The 6,355-nt window shown below is 34.9% G+C and overlaps 1 non-coding gene across 1 annotated transcript; it reads left to right on the forward strand.

Annotated features, from left to right (window-relative positions):
* The first annotated feature begins 1,722 nt into the window (after positions 1–1,722).
* On the forward strand, positions 1,723–1,829 carry LOC128294256 (small nucleolar RNA R71). Its single transcript, XR_008284570.1, has one exon. It is a non-coding gene; the product is annotated as a small nucleolar RNA R71 (small nucleolar RNA).
* Positions 1,830–6,355: the final 4,526 nt, after the last annotated feature.

Here is a 6,355-nt window from a genome sequence, read left to right on the forward strand (position 1 = left end):
AACAACACCTTCCAAAAGCTATCAAATTATCACAATTTAAGAAATTGCCCAATGCACATATGTTCAATAATTCATGAATTTAAACCATGGGTTAACTATACAATACACTTATCAATTTAATTTCATAAACAATTACATAAAAATCACATTAACATACCTTTGATTTATGCAATAACCATGGCGAATGCCTTGGCTTCTTCTTCTTTTTTCTTTCACTAGTTACGGCAATGGGGAAAAGAAAGATGAACATACCTTGTTTCTATCACTCTTTCCTTCTTTTAATTATTCTTTCTTTCATAATATAAAGCCATTAACTATTATCATGCTAAAATAAAATGCATATAATATCTATCAACCATCATTATGGCGGCCACTAAATTAAAGTGGTCCATTTGACATGCAAGTCCCTCATGTCAATAACTCATGCATTATTTGGCCACTTTAAATTTCACCTATCACATTTTCAAGTCTTATCACATGGGTCCTTTCTTATAAATTAACACCTAATTGATAAAATCAAGGCACGGAATATTCACACATACAAATTCCACATACAATAAGCACAGAATATAACATCTAATTATTTTTGTGACTCGGTTTTGGGGTTCCAAAACCACTTTCGACTAGGGTCAAATTAAGGGTGTCACATATAGTATGGCTGAGCAAACTGCATTTAACTCCACATGCGACGCCTCATCAACTTCTGCTTATTTGTTAAAGGCTCCTTTAAGAATTTGACTGCGTTTGGCATCTGTGAAAGAGCTTCAATAAACGGTAAGTTAATATGTAATTTCTTTAAAAGTTTAAGAAATTTACCAACTTGTTCGTTCGTGCGGTCTTTCTTTGTTGCATTGGGGTATGGCACATGAGGTTTGTAATCTTTACTTACCAGTTTTTGTTCACTGTGGTCCATCTCACCTTTACTTTTACTTCCCACAAGTCCTTGCCTCAGTTCTAGTTCAGGTTCGACTAACCCTTCCTCATCTTGAATGGTAATTGTATTGAGTTGCTCCCTTAGGTTAGATTCAATGTTACTCGGCAAGCTACCTTGTGGTCGTTCAGAAATCAATTTGGTGAGTTGGCCTATTTGAGTTTCAAGCCCTTAGATAGACGCTTTTTGATTCTTAAGTACTGTTTCAGTATTCTGAAAGTGAGTTTCTGACACTGAGATAAACTTTGTTAGCATCTCCTCAAGGTTTGGCTTCTTTTCCTGTTGGTAAGGTGGTTGTTGAAAACCCGGAGGATGTTATGGCCTTTGATTCCCTTAACCACCCCACAAGAAGTTACGATGGTTCCTCCAACCTGCATTATGTGTTACTATATGGGTGAGACCTAGAATTATTACCCATATATTGAACTTGTTCGTCCTCAGTGCTAGGGTTGAAAGGTTGATATTCTGTGTATGCTCTTCCTCCATTTGAATCGCACCTCATCACTGGATGTACCTGAGTAGAACCACACAAACTGTCAATCTTTTAATTTAAGAGTTCTACCCGGTTAGATAGCATAATAACCGAATCGAGGTTGAAAACACCTGCTGCTTTCGTCAGCTTTGTTCTCATGACTTGCCACTGATCGTTATTCAGTGACATCTCTTCAATAAATTCGTAAGCCACTTCAGGTGTTTTGTTATTGATAGTCCCACCAGCAGCTGCGTTAATCATCTGTCTAGCCGAAGGATTCAGGCCATTGTGAAATGTTTGAACCTGCAACCATAACAGTAGCCCATGGTAAGGGCATCTTCTCAAGAGGTCCTTGTATCTCTCCCATGCATCATAGAGTGTCTCTAGATCCATCTACACAAAAGAAGTGATGTCATTCCTTAACTTAGCCATTTTAGCCGGTGGAAAATATTTAAGTAAAAACTTTTCGGTCATTTGTTCCCAAGTAGTGATTGACCCTCGTGGTAACGAGTTCAACCACTGTTTAGCTTTGTTCCTCAATGAAAAGGGAAACAACCGAAGGCGAATGGCATCACAGAAATGCCATTGATTTTAAAAGTGTCGCAAAACTCTAGGAAATTTGCCACATGAGCGTTTGGGTCCTCGTCCTGCAAACCATCAAACTGAACAAACTGTTGGATCATTTGAATTGTGTTAGGTTTTAGTTCAAAATTATTTGCAGCAACAGCAGGCCTAACTACACTTGACTCAGTTCCTGTTAAAGTAGGTTTAGCATAATCATACATAGTGCGTGGAGCAGGATTCTGATTTACTGGGTCAACAGCAATCGCATGAGGTAGCGGATTTTCCTAATTTTCAGCCATCTCCTCGGTTGTAGTGTGAATGTTGTCCTCTTGCTCTTCCTCTGTGTATCTTAGGCTTCGCCTTATTTCTCTTCAATTTCTGCGAGCTGTGCGATCGATCTCACTATCAAAAAGAAATGGTCCCGACAGGTTTCTTCTAGTCATGCACTATAAAAAACCTACCAGAAGCGAGTAAACAAAAAATTAGAAAATAAAATAAAATTTTAAATTGCAATAAATAAAATGGCTAAAGTAATAAAAATCGAGTGTTCCTAATATCTTAGTTCCCGACAACGGCGCCAAAAACTTGATATAGTAGTATAGCTTATGGCAAGACCGGATTGTCGAACCCAAACGAACCAAAAGTAGTAGTATTAACTTTCTTTTTATTATCTAGCCTAAAAATTAAGGGTTTGTTTTATCTAAACTAATTACTAAACTAAGAATGCACCGGAAGTAAATTGGGGAAATAACTTTTGGGAAAACTGAATGATTTGGGCAATACCTAAGGGAAAAATCCACCTAGACTTCACTTGTTATTGACTCTGAATCAGACGATTTATTCACTTGACTTGATCCGTAGAAATCCCTAATTTATATTATTATCTCTCTTGAGACTAATAATGTCTAACCTTAAGTTGATTAATTGAAATCTCTTTCTAATTAACTCCCTAGTGCTGCATTAACTTGATCTATGGATTCCCTTATTAGGTTTCACCCTAATCTGGCAAAATCTTGTCACCCTATCTCTAGGCGTGCAATCAACTCCGCTTAGTTATGTTAAATCTACTCTTGGACAGGGACTTTTGCTCCTCTGAATAAGCACATCAGTACTTGAATCAATATCCTGGAATATTAAAACAAGAATAATTCATAATTAAGAAAAAGTCAAATATTTATCATACAATTCAGATAATAATAAAAAGATTCGTCTTAGGTTTCATTCCCCTTAGGTATTTAGGGGATTTAGTTCATATTTATGAAAGAAAACATCTCAAAAGAATAAAGAACAAAACATAAAGAAAATTCAAAAATCTTGAAGAAAATTAAAGGGAGATATTCAGTCTTGACGATGAATCCGGCTTCTGAAATGGATCAATCGGTTTCCCTTGAGTAATTCCTTGCCTCCTACTCCGTGTGTCCCTTCTAAGTGCCTCATCAGGTGTTTAAATAGGCTTTAGAATGCCTAAAAGCCCTCAAGAGTGGCCTTTTCAGAATAGAACTAGACTTTTGCTCGACAGGGACACACCCGTATGAAACGCTCGTGTTCGATTTCTTCAATTCGTGTTCAAGGCTGTTAAATAAACACGGGTATGTGGTCTACCCGTGTAAGTCATGCTTTGATTCTGCCAAATGGACACTGCTGTGTGGCTTACCCGTGTGAGGAAGTCCAGGCCGTGTTGATTTCCTATATTGGTCCATTTTCTCCGTTTTAGCCCGTTTCTTGCTCTTTTTACTCTCTTATGCTCACCTAAGTATAACAAATGAAATTAAAGGATTAGGAGCATCGAATTCACCAAATCTAAGGATAATTCGTCCAAAAATATGCTAAGCATGAGGTAAAAATATATATAAATTACAGTTTATCATGCTGCCTCCGATGATATCCAACCCCGAGCCAACCTGACAACACTAAAAGAAATGGAAAGGAGGGAGTAAGCTTTACGCTTAGTAAGCTCGCAGGAAAAATAATAAGCAATGTATTAACATGCTATTTTTCAATTCCTCTCTATTTATTCAAAGTCTAGTTAAGTTGTTTTCTCGAGTCACAATCACTAAATTATTTATATCAGGAGCTACGAAACTCCAAATTGAGAACCAATAATTTTCCCAGAAACTAGACTCACATATCTTCTTACCATAAAATTTTCATAATTGTTGGTCTAACCCATAAGTACAGTTTATTCTTTAAAGTCACACATGTTTTGCTGTCTGACAGTTCCAACCCCTCTACACTAAAAATTAATTATATCTTTGTACAAGATTTGGATAGTGTTCCCGTTTATTTATTTCGAAAATAGACTCATTAATAATTTTAAAAATATAAATTGTAACCTAAAATTATTTTTGTAAAATTTTTAATGATTTTCCCAAATCAGAACAGGGGATTCCGAAATCATTCTGACTTTGTCGCACAAAAATTCAAATATCTCATAATATAAAATTATTTTGCCTACATCGTTTCTTTTATATGAACATAGAGTCAATAAGCTTTTATTTCATATCTTATTCAACTTCTAATTTGATTTCCACCATTTTTGGTGATTTTTCAAAGTCACACAACTGCTGCTGTCCAAACTATTTTATTACTAAATTTCACTCTTTCATGTTTTCTTTGTAGTAACTTTCATTGTAACACTTACTCCATATCAATCTTACCAATGTTCGATCACATATCGAGCACGTTGCTCATAATTTTACACACACGAACCTTCACTTATTCACCACATAGTCATATTCAATTACACCTAGTCATTTCCCGTTGAACACATCAGAATAATAACGGATGCCCAGTGGCCTGCACATAGTACCACCCTTGTAGTCAAAGCTACCTTCTTCACAAAATGGCCTTCACATAGTACTACACTTGTGACCAAAGCTATCTTTTACACATAGTGACCTGCAATTAGTACCACACATATGATCGAAGCTATCGGGTACGCATAGTAGCCTGCACTTAGTACTACACATGCGACCTAACAATCTGGTACACGTAATAGCCAGCACTTAGTACTACACACGTGACCTAAAACCATTTTAAACATATAGTAGCTTGCACATAGTACTACACATGTGTTCTCACAATGGATCATTCGTATATTTTCTATTCCGAAGGTCCAATTGGGAAATTCCTCGCTTTTCAACATTTTACCAATTCATCCATAATTAATTTCAATTCATAATTTACATCAAGTGATCATTCAATATGCAACCACCTCTCATATAATAACAAAATATTATAACATAAGTAAAAATGATATATTACTTACATACAAACTTACCTTCCTTTTCACTCTTTCACAAGTTATCCAACTTAATAAAACATCATGTTATATCAAATTCTCAATATATTCAGCTATTATATAGCAAGCCATCAATGATTGAACCATCAAACATTTCATGTGCTACTAGTCATATATCATTGTTCTCACAAATTTTATATACCATTCTTTCATCACTTTTCAATATATTAAATCATGTCATTCATGCAATAATAATATAGAATTAACAATTCAAATATAGCATTGCATTATTATTGACACACGAACTTACCTCGGCACCTAAATAGCAAAAAGGAACCTAATCGTCGATTTTCCATTTTTCACCCGATTTAGGTCCAATCCTCATTTTCCTTATTCTATAATATCACATTTAGTCCAATTATTAGTCACATTATTTAATGTGATCCAAAAATCATATTTTGGAAAAATTACATTTTTGCCCCTAAACTTTATTAAAATTACACTTTTGTCCCTAAGTTTGTAAAGTGATTTTTATTCAATTTTCTCACTCTATAGGCCTAACTGAACCATTTTCATAACTATAGAAAACTACAATTCTCATCAAAACACCCTTTTATACCATTTTTACAACTTTTACAAAATGGTCCTTCCGGACGTTTTCATCGAAAATCGCTTAGTAAAAGTCATTTATTTAACACCCAACACTCATTTTCTACCATTAGACATCAAAATACATGCATGTCACACATGGTTTAATTTTTAAAAAAGAACCCTAGCTCAAAATAATGGTAGAAATACATAGATCTTGTTAAAGGGATTGCAAAAACGTAAAAATCATTAAAAATGGGGCTAGAACGGACTTACAATCGAGCTTGGAAGCTTGAAATACCCTAGCATGGTTTTTCCATGCAAGTTTCGGCTAAGAGGTTGAAGATTAACAAAAATTGGCTTTTAATTTTGTTTTTAATTCATTTTAATAACTAAATGACCAAAATGTTCTTAATGAAAAACTTTGGAAACATGCCTAACCATGTCCATTTTTGTCCACCAACTTAACCAATGGTTTAATTATCATATAAGGACCTCTAATTTAAAATTTCATAATAATTGGACACCTCTACCATGTAGAACTCAACTTTTGCACTTT

The sequence above is a fragment of the Gossypium arboreum genome, chromosome 6, assembly GCF_025698485.1.
Source record: "Gossypium arboreum isolate Shixiya-1 chromosome 6, ASM2569848v2, whole genome shotgun sequence".
NCBI lineage: Eukaryota > Viridiplantae > Streptophyta > Magnoliopsida > Malvales > Malvaceae > Gossypium > Gossypium arboreum.